Source organism: Myotis lucifugus, unplaced genomic scaffold, assembly GCF_000147115.1.
Source record: "Myotis lucifugus unplaced genomic scaffold, Myoluc2.0 scaffold_34, whole genome shotgun sequence".
Classification (NCBI taxonomy): Eukaryota; Metazoa; Chordata; class Mammalia; order Chiroptera; family Vespertilionidae; genus Myotis; species Myotis lucifugus.
Window position 1 is genome coordinate 350,609 of NW_005871082.1, and position 13,078 is coordinate 363,686.

Here is a 13,078-nt window from a genome sequence, read left to right on the forward strand (position 1 = left end):
CTCTCACTCCCCATCGCCCACCACAGTCCGCCTGCCTGAGCTTAGCCCTCTGCCCTGGGAGAAGCCGCCCCTCGTTAGCAGCCTGGTGGGGAGGAGGAGGCCTGGTCCAGGGCTACCGGTGCGCAGGCAGGGAGGCCAGAGGGGCACCTGCTCCTCCGCAGGGTGGACCAGGCTGACCATCAGTTCCTTAGCTGCTCAGGGTCACGGAGCCCCTTTCTCCAATACCTGTCCCCTTCTGCCACCTGCTTAAGAGGCCGCCTGGCAGCCAGTTAGCAACCCTCCTCTGACCCCTCTCCACCTACTCCCCAGGCCCATGGTTCCTCCAGCTGAGTACAACCCTCTCCCCCCCGCCCCCCGTACACACAGGTGCAGGCACCTCTTAGTTCTTATTATCCAGCTCGAGACATTGGTCCCGCACCCCTGGGAGGAGGCAGGCCTCTCGAGGGTGGTGTGTGTGTGTGTGTGGGGGGGGGCTTGGTGTGGACAAATCCATGCTCCTTAACTGCCAGGGTGACTGGGGCGTTGGCCTGGTTTCAAAGGCAGCAGGTTTAGAAGCCTCACCTTCTAACCATCCCCGCCCACAGCTGGCCTTGCACAGAAAACCCAGCCATGGCTATGAACTTGGGGGAACATGCCTTCATTTCCTACCCACAGCAGTCTCCCTGCCCTCCAGGCCAACCTACTTGATCACGATAAAGATAACTGCAGCTGCCAGGGATGGGGCGCTACTTTTCACACTCTCTGCAAGGTAGGTACGTCCGCTGGGATTTACAGGTGGGAAAGGGGGGCTCAGAGGGGTTACGTGGCTGGATCCAGGTCACACAACTGTAAGTGCCAGAGCCAGGACTGGAACCAGGTCCCAATCAGACTCCAGGGTTTATGGGCTTAACCACTGTGCTACCCTGGCTCCCACTGGCTTCCCTTCATTCCCTCTTCTGGGTTGTCTTGAAGACCAGGCTGAACTGGCCAATTTCTCAGGGCTGCCCCCTGGCGGGGTGGGGCTGCCTCATCTGGTCCCTGGGGCTGTGTGGTAGGGGTTCCTGGCAGAGAAGAGACTCTTACATGTCCCTCCCCTTCTTCTCCAGATTCTCCAACTCTCCTACAGATCCAGCCCCGCTCCAGGCCAGCAAGACCTGACAGGCCACCTGCCTGCCGGGGACTCTTGTAAGTCACTCCCTCTGCTTGCAGGGAGGCAGCGCAGCCTGAGACCCATGGACCCTCTCCGGGCAGCACCTCCCTGCCTGGGCCCAGGGCTGGGCTGGTTTCTTTTCTCCAAGCTGCCCAGGTCTGCAGGCTGGGAGGTGGGAGAGGGAGGTAGGCCCATTCCAGAGGGGCTTGCTGCCCTCCTGTGGCCTGGTGCCATGGCTGCCACAACTCCCTCCTCCTGCTGTCCCTGCTATGCCTGGGCTCCATCGGGGAGAGGGCAGGGAAGAGAAATGTGGAAGTGGGAAGGTGAGAGAAAAGAAGTGCAGAAAGAGGGGTGGCCCACCCAGCATAGCTCAGTGGTTGAGCATCCGACCTATGAACCAGGAGGTCAGGGTTCGATTTCCGGTCAGGGTACATGCCGGGGTTACAGGCTCCATCCCCAGTGTGGGGCATGCAGGAGGCAGCCGATTACTGATTCTCTCTCATCATTGATGTTTCTGTCTCTCCCTCTCCTTTCTCGAGAGAGAGAGAGAGAGAGAAAGAAAGAAAGAAAGAAAGAAAGAAAGAAAGAAAGAAAGAAAGAAAGAAAGAAAGAAAGAAAGATGGGTATTGGGGAAGGACGGCGCCTTCTGCAGCACCTGGAGAATGGCAACAACAATAGCAAAAGTAATAATAATCATTGAAAGGCAGCTACCACGTAGAACGTTTTACCACTTACACATTTTCTCGTTTAATCCTTACATTTACAACAATGTGATGAATAGCTGCTTATGATCATCCAAGGCTTGGTCATTTGTTCAAATGTCCCAACTGGCGAAGGACAGAGCCATCCTCACCACCTCACTGCTCCAGCCTCCAGCTGCTCCTCCCACTCAGGGGGGCACAAAGATGGCGAGCCTCTGGGCACTGCGGGGGGAGAGGGGGGCCCAACCCCGTGTGGCTTTGGGCACTGCGACCCCCCCCCCCGCCAGCGGGCCCCCCTCCCCCCCGTGTGGCTTTTTCCCCTGGCCATCACCCCCCGGTCCCTGGGGCTGTACCCTGCTGGGGGCCCCCCGGGGCCGGAACACCAACACCAGGAGGGCTGGTGGGACCGGGGGGCCCTGTTTGGGCCTCGGGTCTCCAACCTCCCTGCTGGCCAAGGACTGACGTTCGGCACCAAGCCACGCGCAGGGCCCAGGTCATTTTTGCTGCTGAGGAGACGGAGGCAGAAAGACCAGGAAATTCCCAACCACCAGCTAACATGGCAGAGCCAGTAACAGCGACAGACTGATCCATTGGCCTGAAAAGATGTCCTAGTGCATTGCTTGGTTAAAAAAAAAAAAAAAAAAGAAAAGAAAGCAGGTTTTAAAGCTGTGGACAGAAAGAAAAGATTTTATTAATGAAACAAAATTGTTTTCTATGTATCTAAGTATAGAAAAAGGATATTGCCGAAACCGGTTTGGCTCAGTGGATAGAGCGTCGGCCTGCGGACTGAAAGGTCCCAGGTTCGATTCCGGTCAAGGGCATGTACCTGGGTTGCAGGCACATCCCCAGTAGGAGATGTGCAGGAGGCAGCTGATCGATGTTTCTCTCTCATCGATGTTTCTAACTATCTCTCTCCCTTCCTCTCTGTAAAAAATCAATAAAATATATTTTTTAAAAAAAAGGATATTTGCCAAGATGTTAACCAATGAGTTTTGTTTATTTTCTCTTGGCTGTGTTTTCTATTTAATTTCAATGAACATTGATTATTCTCATGATTTTAAGAATAAAAATAAACCAATCCCAGACTGATTGTACCTGTCTCTGCCCTTGTGCCTACCCCCAGCAGCTCCCCGCTCCCTCCAGCTCCCAAATCACAATTTTGTATTCCTGGGCCTTCCCTCTTGCCATGTGCACGTCTTGTGGTGGGTGGGGGCTCCTACCTGCTCCAGCAAGCCTTCGCCTGACTAACAAGAGGTGAAGGCTGCACCCTTGGCCTTTCCTCGCTGACCTGCCTCTGTCAAAGGCACCAGGTGGGAGGCCCTGGCTGCCCTTTCGTGGGAGGACGTGCCCGGCTTCCCAGGCATCGTTCGCTCCTGCAGGCTGAGGCCGCCTGCCCTGAGGCCGAGGAGCTCAGGGGCAAGGCCCTCCTGGTCACTGGACTGGGGCCCAGGCAATGGCTCCACGGCTGAGAGGTGATTGTTGCAAAATGAAGAGCAAGGGGAAAGAAATCGCAGAAGTGCCTCCTCATCAGAGAAGAAAGAGCAGAGCCTCAGGATGGGGCTAGGCTGGCCCCTTCCAGAAGCTCCATGGAAACGAGGAAGGAAATGGGAACGGAGCTTCCTGAGCCTCTACTATGTCCAAACACTGGACTCTCTACGGACACGTCCCTCCTCCCAGAACACCCTTCCTTTGCATGGGCGGGTGGGGCAGCTGAGGTCAGGAGGTACCTTGCCCTTAGCTTCTTGCATTTCTGGTGCTTCATCTAACATCAGAGTAGGCCCCTAAAATGGACTCTGGGTGGAGAACTCTGTATGGGCTGGCAGCGTCTTCTCCTCCCCTCCGGCCCAGGCTCCCCAAGAGCCATAGAGACCCCTCTGCTCAGGAGCAGGGACTAGGACCTAGCATTCTCCGCTGGGGGCTGGCTTTCGGAACACCTCCCAGGTTAAGGAGGAAGGTCGCTCTCCTGCCATGGAAACAGCAGTCATCAGAAAGGCAGCCCAGAGAGCCCAGAGAGCTGGCCTGCAACCCGGCAGAACCAGGGTTCCAGGGAGTCGCCCTGAGCCCTCATCTTCAAATCACATCCCCTGAACTGGCCGCCCCTAGAGACCCGGAAACCAGGTTCCAGTCCCCAGCAAACCTCTTACACACATGCAGGACAGATGTGGGGTTGGGGCACCTAACTGGGAGGCCGGAGAGCCTGGTATTCTACCAGCTCTGCGCCTAATCTGGGACACTGAGGCGAGTCACTCCTCACCACCACACCCTCCTCCTACTTACACAGTGTTGTGGCGTCATGAAAAGTTTCAAAGGGTGAGGTTGAAGGAGGCTCAGCCCTTGCTGAATGGGAGTTTCCTTCCTGAGGGGGAGTCTGGTAATGAGTTCCATGCCTTGAGGATCTCGGGTTGGCTGCCTGTAGTTGAAGTGTGATTAATAGCGACATCTCGTGGACACAATGGGTAACTGCACCCGCCTGGATGGAAGCCACAGTGACATCCAACTTTCCTCATTTATGTCGCCAGGAGCTCATTGCAGTTAATCACACTCATCACCTGACACGGGGAGCCGTCTTAAAGCTGGAAAAGAAAACCTCCAAAAAACAGGAAACAACCTTCCGGCCTCAAATGTCCGTCCGTCTCCATTGATATACCTGGTTCACTTAAAGTTGCCCCATTTCAAATATTGACCTGATAGAAGAGTCTAATGGCCATAGATGGAGAATAATGTCAATAATAATATTAATAAAATGTAATTGACTGCCTATCTTTGCCATGAATTTCATGCATTATCTCCTTTCATCTTTCCAACAACCCAATGAGGTGCCTGCTCTCATCTGCAATTTTCAGATGAGGAATCTGAGACTTGGAGCATGAGGGGAAGCTAGGTTTCAAACCTGGGCAACCTGGCATCACAACTCACTCTCTTTAACCACCACTCTGGGCAACCTCACTGCCCCCAGTGTCTCCCCACACCACCCCCGCCTACTGTAATTCCTGAGCCTGGAGAAAGTCTCAATTCCTGGGGCTCTGGTTTAATCCCTAGACTGAATGCCCCTGGGTCACCCTCTGTGACAGCCAGAGGCAGGTGGACATGAGGGACTATAGGGTTTGACAGGCCCAGGTTAGAGCCCCAGTTCTGTTCCTCATTAGCTGTGTGACCTTGGGTTTGGTCCTTAACCCCATCTTTCTGAATTGCCAGATATGGTGCATAACCCCTTGCCTTGGAGGGTGAAGATTAGAGACATTTGCTGCTGAGTAAGCCCTCCAGAAATGACAGCATTCTTATCTTACCCCAAACTGACCTTTGGGAGTGACAAATTCTGATCCAGCCTCTTTAAAAAGCACCACCGCTAAGAAGGGCTGGGACTCCGATGGAGGGAGGGCCAACCTTCTCACCCTCCGGCTTGTGCTGGTTCAGAAGGAGCTGCTGATGTGTCCTTGGCTGTTCAAAGGATCTGCAAGTGTGACTTGGTCAGGGTGGCAAAGCAGACACAAGATCCTAGTTCTAGCTTCACCACCCTTGAGCTTGGTTCATGTGGACCCTTGAACTTGGTTCTCTTCCCATCTCTGCACGATCACACAGATGAAGGCTCCTCTTCTCGGTGTCTCTACGGCCCCTCCTCCTCCTGCCTCTGCAAATGAGTGTCGCCCTTCTTGTTCATATCTGTCACTAGCTGAGGAACAGCCATAATGGCCACCAGCCATGAATAGCACCTGGCAGGTGGAAGGTGCTCATGGCTGGGTGAATGAGTAAGACACCTCACTACAATGGCTGTGAAGCGCACTGCTGGAAATGTCCCCAGAGAGAAAGGCACTGGGGCCCCTGACCATTCTAAGAGCCATGTGAGAATTACAAAATGCAACTCCTCCTGCTTCGGGTTATACTGAGCCCCCAATATCACCGATATCGGTATTAGTAATCTGTTGCCACACAACGCATTACTTTCATACTTAATAGCTTAGAACAATAATAAACATTTATTGTCTCACAGTTTCTGTGGGTCAGGAACTGGGCAATGGCTTAACCAGGTGCTCTGGCTCATGATTTCTCAGGAGGTGGCAGTCAAATGCCAACGAGGGCCCCAGTCATCTGACGGCTCGACTGGGGCTGTGGGATCTGCTCATTCACACGGTGACAAGCTGTTGACAGGAGGCCCCGCTCTGTTCCTTGCCTTGTGGACCTCTCCTTAGACCTGCTTGGGTAGCCTCATGACATGGCAGCCAGCTTTCTCCAGGATATGAGTCAAGAGAGAGCGAGGGGACTTTACAATGTCTCTTATAACTAGATTAGCTTCTTAGGGCAGCCATAACAAAGTACCACAAACAGGGTGGCTTAAAAGAACAGATATTTACTCTGTCACTGTCCTGGAGGCCAGAAGTTGAAATCAAGGTGTGAGCAGGGCCACACCCTCTCCATAGGGTGTAGGGGAGAAAGCTTCCTGGCCGGTCCCAGTTTCTGGTGGCCGCAGATGTTCCTTGGTTTGTGGCAGCCTAACTCCAAACTCTGCGTCCGTCTTCACCTTCTCTGTGTGCGTCTGTTCTGCGTCCCTCTCTCCGTATAAAGGACACCAGTCATTGGATTTAGGACCTATCCTAATTCAATATGACCTTTGATTACATCTGCACAGACTTTATTCCCAAATAAGGTCACATTCACAAATACTGGGGGCTGGAACTTCGACATATCTTCTTGCGGTACACATTGGAACCCACGGCCGTGACCTAGCCTCAGAAGTTGCAGACTATCTTTTCTGCAATAGCAAGTGTTTATTTTACAAGGATGAGCCCTGTTCAGGGTAGGAGGACATGCCACCATGGTGTGAATATCAGTAGGTGGGAGGCCTCATAGGCAGTATTTACAAAGGAAGCAATGAAGAAAGAACCAGTTGCACAGCAGTTGGGCCCTTCAACCTATCAAGCATATAGAAAGGGTCAGAGTGTGGAGGACAGGAGGGTTTGGAAAGAGAAAACACTTCTGAGAGAGTAAAGCTATGCTCTGAGCTCCACCTCCAGTAGGGCTGGAGGCCCTGCCACCTCCATCTCAAGCCTTGTGATATGGGCGTCTGTGAAGCCATTTAGAGCTGTGGGCCCCCACACCTGTGCACTGGGATTGGGGCAGGAGCCATGTGAGTGCCTCCTATGGACCAGAGGCAGTCCCCGGAGCAGAGAGGTCCAAAATAGGGTTATGTCCTGTAGCGCCTCCTGGAGGGGCAAAGGGAGCTCAGCAGGAAGAAGTTGGCAGGGGATCCTGGATTCCTAGGGGCTGAAGAGGGAATCAAAAGTTGTTACCTGGAAAGGAAATGCAGACCGGGAACCTCAGGAGAACCCAGGAGATGCCCCCCCAAAACAGTGTTCACCACCTGCCAGGCCCAGAGAGCTGGCAACTGGGCAGTCAAAGAAAAATTGCCACCGCTCGGCTGGGGTGGCTCAGTGGTTGAGTGTCGACCTATGAACCAGGAGGTCACAGCTTGATTCCTGGTCTGGGGCACATGCCTCGGTTGCAGGGTCGATCCCCAGTAGGGGACAAGCAGGAGGCAGGCGATTGATGATTCTCTCTCATCGATGTTTGTATCTCTCTCTCCCTCTCCCTTCCTCTCTCTGAAATCAATAAAAAATATATGCAGAAGGAGGAGGAGGAGGAGGAGGAGGAGGAGGAGGAGGAGGAGAAGGGCCCCAGTTGGGGTGGGGGCAGTCAGGTGAGAAACCAGATAAAATCTTACCTTACCACAGCCCAATCCCCGAAGGCCCACACCCCAACCACAGACCTAGGAAGGGCAGGAGGAAGAAGATTTATCTTTGAAGGAACAGGAGTGGCATTTCATATCTATGACTGGATGCCTTAAACCTCTAAATCGAAGGTAGATTTTGTGACATAAAGTGACCAAACCTGAGTCTAACTGGAAGAGGCGTGGGGTGGGCCGGGCTTCCCCTCCCCCTCCCCCCCCAGTCCCCAGGGGAAAGGGAAAATGCCTCCCTTGCTGAATGGTCCAAATGAACAATGAGAGGCTAAGACCAAGCTGCCTTTGGATTGCACCCACAGTCAGCAGATCGGTGTCACTGAGCTGGAGCTTTCTCAAGGGAAGCTGGGCCTTATATTCCCTACTCCACCCCCCACATTTCCGTCTCGGCTTTTGTTCAGAATCGAATGTTTACTATTTTTTCCTTTCTAATTTCTGGAAATAACACCAAGAACAACAGCAATAGCAAAAAGGACTCCTTGTACCCAAGCAAAACACCCACACCCTCCGAACTCCTCACCCTGCCTCGGCCGGAGTCCACCCGAGGGGAAGCGAGATGAGGTCAGCGGGTTGCCCGTGCGGGAGGAGAGGTTCCTGGGAGGACACGGCGCCTGGGAACACTGGCTGTTTTTCCGAAATCTTTGTGCGCAGTCAAGTCAGTGGGGGAGGGGCTGGGGCAAAGCCAGGAGAGAGCATCAGGAAGCAGAGTTCTACTAATTTTTTTTAAAACATTCCCCGGGGATGTTGGCGCTGTGGTCTGATCAGTCCTCCTAGTATCTTATTTGTTACTACTGGGGGGAAAAAAAAAGGCTGCCTCTGAGTCTCTCCTCGCTCACTGCCCTTGACCAAGCTTGGGAGGAGCTCAGTTTAGTTTTGGGAGTCAGGTTTTGTAAAGAGGGTCACCTTGGGGAGCAGGCTGGAGAGCCAGCCAGGAGCCGGGCTCTGCAGGGAGCGCAGGGTCTCCAGAGCATCGGTCTGCTGATCAGACCCCCAGAAGCCCCTGGCCAGGACCTCGCTGAGCAGGGGCTGGAAGGCAAGTGGAGCTGTGAGCCTGGACGGTGACCATCCACAGGCAGAGCTTCTAGAGTCGCCCGCCTTCCCCAGCACCACGCCTTCAGGGAGCACAGACCCGGGTTCTCTATATTTTAGCAGAAAGCATTTATCGTGCTAATGATGACAGTGGTATTTCAAGACCTAAACAAGTTTTTTAGTCTGATGGAGAGAGGGCTCCAACACTTTGAAAACGCTAGGCCCTCAATAAAATCTATCACCAGGCCGCCCATTTCTCTCTCTCCCAGATCTTGGTGCCAAGAAGCAGTCACAACCTCAACCAGGCAATGACAGCACCCTGGGATCAGTGTCCCGAAGAGCTTAATCCTGAACAAGTTGCTGTCACGTTGTCTGGAGCTGACCAGCCGGGAGAGGCTCAGGGCGAGGCTTTTCCGGGCGAGAACACGGCCCTTTCAGTGAGCCTCAGTTTCCCCAGGGGAGTAACTCCAGAGCGGCTGAGCTCCGCCCGCATGGGGTTAGAGCAGGGCTTCTCAGCGTCAGCACGAAGGACCTGTTGGGTCGGTGATGCTTTGTTGTGGGGACGGCCCTGGGCATTGTAGGATGCTGAGGACAATGCCTGGCCCCCATCCACAAGATGCCAGTAGCATTCCTTCCCTCAGCTCCCCTCTCACTGTGACAGTCAAAACTCCCCCAGACATTGCCCAATGTCCCCAGGTGGCAAAATCATTCCCAAATGGGTGAGAAACAGGCCAACTATTATACAGGAACAGCAAAGGAGAAAAGGTTCTGAGTTGGAGATGGGACAACAGAACCTTTATACCAAAATCGATTTAAGGCCAATCCTTAACAGCCAAACAAAACAGCCCATCCGTCTACTACTGTAACTCCAACCACCACCCAATATCGAGAGCTTCCAGGCTCCCCAACGTAGGTTCATTGATCTGGCCCGAAGCCTGGGAGGTGGGACTTAGGGCTGTCTTTGCTGCTGGGGTTGAGTCTTTGGTAGAGGCCAGTGATGACCAAAGTCATGACTACTAAGTGACACAAGCTGGAGTTTCCAAGGATATGACACGACGTACCATTCTTTTTTTTTTTTTTAATATATTTTATTGATTTTTTACAGAGAGGAAGGGAGAAGGAGAGAGATAGAGAGTTAGAAACATCGATGAGAGAGAACGTCGATCAGCTGCCTCCTGCACATCCTCTACTGGGGATGTGCCCGCAACCAAGGTACATGCCCTTGACCGGAATCGAACCTGGCACCCTTCAGTTCGCAGGCCAACGCTCTATCCACTGAGCCAAACCGGTCAGGGCCCATTCCTTTTTTTATTATAACACATTTTTGTGCTGGTGTAAGTGGGTTCCAGGCAGGGGCTCTGCTTTTCCTGGTTTCAGCAGAGCTGGTGTTTGTCACTTCCTGCACAGGCAGGATCCTTCTGGTAAATTCAAGAAAGTGCCCGCATTAAGATGTGAAGAAAGAGCGCCCCTGGCCTGGAAAAATCCCAGAGATGTTAAGATATGCTGCATCACCAGTGCTCTTGGCACGAAGGCTGATATTGTTGGGGAAAACACAGCAGTGATTCTGAGATGGAACGTGGCTCAGAGGAGCCGGGTTCTGGTGGGAAGGGCATTTGATGCTCAGTGGGGGTGAGCACACACACATTCATCTCGTCACGGTCATTCCCATTCCCTCTGGTTGTAAGACTGGCCTCACCAGACTGGACTGTTTTCCACGGTGCCTTAGACAAGGTAATATATCAGGATGGGACCTGGCCGCTCCAGGCCTCACATTTGTGCCAGACGTGTAGACGCAGAACCACCCCTGGGAGGGACCCCATCCGCCCATGAAGGCCACTTGGACGTGATGGAGCTGCCGTGATTTCGTCCAGCTGCCTTTAATAGCAAACAGTTTACCGTGCGCAAAGCACTTTCACCTGCACCATTTCATCCCTTCCTCACAACCTGGGAAGGAGGGCAGACATTGTCATCACTCCATTTCAGAAAACAGAAATAGCAACTTGAAAAGATAAAGGGACTCACTTCCTCAGGGGTCCCCCCCTGGCAAGTGACCTTCAATGCCACACCCTAGGTTCTGCCCACCTTACCCTGAAATCTACCTTTAGGGCAATCCCATTTCTACCTTTTCTTTTGCATGCTCTGGATCTAAGTAGTTTGTTATGTGCTGGTTGTTTTTCTTGGGGGCAGGGCAGGAGAATGGATTAGAGTCTTAGTTTACAGAGAAAATTCTTATGAGTAAGAATGCTGTTTGACAAAACAATGTCACGTTTGTAATTTCTCTTTAAATGGCTTTCTCACAAATTGCCCATGAGATGGAAACTCTTGTGAATTATATTCCTCATGGAAACAAAAGGTACCTTTAAGGGCGGGGGGGGGGGGGCAATCTTTACCTCATTTTCAAGTCATACAAGGAACCCTCACACTCTTGGGTCTTATGCATTTTGGGATGGAGTTCACGAAACATTCCCCACCCCCTAGTCCAGTATTAGTAACTACTTTCATCAATCGACACACTTTTATTTTTTATTGACGCAGAAGGGTTTTGTTTCATTTGTTTGTTTTGTGGGCGTGTTTGTTCGGGTGCAGAGCTCCCTGGGGAGAAAGGTAAGAGTCATGGAAGCACCTGATGAGCTGTCGGCCCCATCCTGACCTCTGACCTCTCGAGGGAAGAGTTAGGGCGAGAACAGGAGGAGGAATCATCATGTAAGCCTTTGAGCAACTAAAGGTACAAGCAGTTTTGCTTTGGGACAACAGTGGTGAGAACAGGTAACAAAGTGCAGCCAATCAGCGGGACGGTCATTAGCTCCCCATTGCTCCATCCACCCTCCAGGTTGGCAAGTCGGTGGCTTAGAGTGGCCCTGGAGCGAATGCCGTGCCCAGTGGGGCCACAGGAGTGAGCACCGTGGAGCAGTGTTCCCACTGAGGCCACACAGGCTGGTGAGACATCCTTTAGGGGGCTGTGAAGAGTTAAACCACCAACGGGGAGGGTGCGGGGCAGAAGCACAGGGGGTCTGCCCAGGGGCCTATGGGACATACCTTGGGGGCCTCTAGGAATAACTCAGAAAGAGTGGCCGTGTGGAGGGCCAGTAGAAAGGTCTACAGACCTTCAAGAGGGGCTCAGAGTTACAGAAACCTAGGTCTGGATGTCAATATGACCTTGTGGGCACCCGGGGCTGCTGAAGTCTGGTCGTGTGCTGTTGTGAAACACGACACTTTATCTCCCACATGTCATTCAGCTTCAGAAATCCTACCTTGGGTGAAGATGCCATGGAAGATGCCTATTGTGTAGACTCCTTCCCAGTGCAATTATCTGGGGGAGCCGCCCCCCCCCACACACACACACACACTGGCTGATTGCCCTGCCTCCCCTACCCTCCCAGGGAGGGCCCTTGTGGGGGAGCACCTCTCTGAAACTGTCCCCTGGCAGCTGGAGAAGCCTAGCTAGGGTTTGAGGGTAGGAGAAAATAGTTTTGTTTCTATGTTGGGCAAAACACCAAATATGATTTGCCAAGGGTTTCTGTGACTAGGTTATTAGGTAAAGAATTTTTGCTATTTCAACTGCCACGTAAAGAATTTAGATTAGAGCAGTAAGGGATTTCCCAATGTCAAAGGGAAATAGATTCTCTATTTTAGGCCCATTTCTAACGGTAAAGTGAGAGGCCTGCCTTGTCTGCCAGCCAGCCGCCCTGATCTATTTAAAAGGCTCTCTCCGTATCTTCTCCTGAACGCTCACCCTTCACCTGAATTCCCTGATCTGTCTCTGCTCCGCATCCTCCTCACAGCACTTGACAAAACTGATCTGTGAACCTGTCAGGGATGGAGACTGTGTCTTGTTCTTTCCTGTGTCCTTGACCCTCGGAAGGCCCACGGTACACAGTATATGTTGGCTGGTTCAGTCGTGAGTGGAAAGCTACTTGGAGACAGGAGAATGTGTTAGGACCCATTAGAGCAGTGGTTCTCAACCTTGGCTGCACATTAGAATCACCTGGGAATCTTTTTAAAATCCTGATTTCTGGGCCTCATCCTCCGGAAATTCTGTTTCTTTGTTACTAATGTTGTGGCCCCAATATTAGTACAAAGAAACCGAAATTTCCGGGAGCAGAGGCCCAGAAATCAGGTTTTAAAGGATTCCGGTTATTCTATTGGGCAGCCAGGTTGGAACCGCTGATTTGAGGTTCTACAAATTTTAAGAGGAGTATTTCTTTTTTTGTTTTATCTAGATCGAGATTAAATTCGTTCTGATCAGATGCCAAAACCAAATCGTCACAGCTCTGCTATAGGCGCGTGGCGGACTTGTATGATCTTCCGGCGATATATCGCAATATACTCAGCGCAGGATAGCAAAACAAAGAGAAAAGTGCGACAGTAGCTGCGCGCATAAGAATACAAACGCAATAGATGAAGCTGAGCCGACAGTAGCACTGCGACGAAGCGAGGATCAGCGCACTCGTACTTGATAGCGAGTAGCATGGACAGTAAGTATAA

General features: G+C 52.3%; 2 long non-coding RNA genes across 4 annotated transcripts in view; one reads left to right on the forward strand and one right to left on the reverse strand.

Moving 5' to 3' along the window:
- Positions 1–2,068, forward strand: part of LOC111825593 — a 36,087-nt gene extending 34,019 nt beyond the window's left edge. The window contains exons 2-4 of one of the 3 annotated variants that reach the window (XR_002828787.1): positions 585–748; positions 1,086–1,164; positions 1,911–2,068. This is a non-coding gene — a long non-coding RNA (uncharacterized LOC111825593). Of the gene's footprint in view, positions 1–584; positions 753–1,085; positions 1,607–1,910 lie in introns of those variants that run through there. The other 2 variants (XR_002828788.1, XR_002828786.1) reach the window with 2 other exon arrangements.
- A 2,270-nt stretch (positions 2,069–4,338) lies between these two features.
- LOC111825594 lies at positions 4,339–7,874 on the reverse strand. The gene is made up of 3 exons (XR_002828789.1): positions 7,547–7,874; positions 5,129–7,089; positions 4,339–4,527 (listed from the first exon to the last, which is right to left on the reverse strand). It is a non-coding gene; the product is annotated as an uncharacterized LOC111825594 (long non-coding RNA).
- Between the last annotated feature and the right edge of the window lie 5,204 nt (positions 7,875–13,078).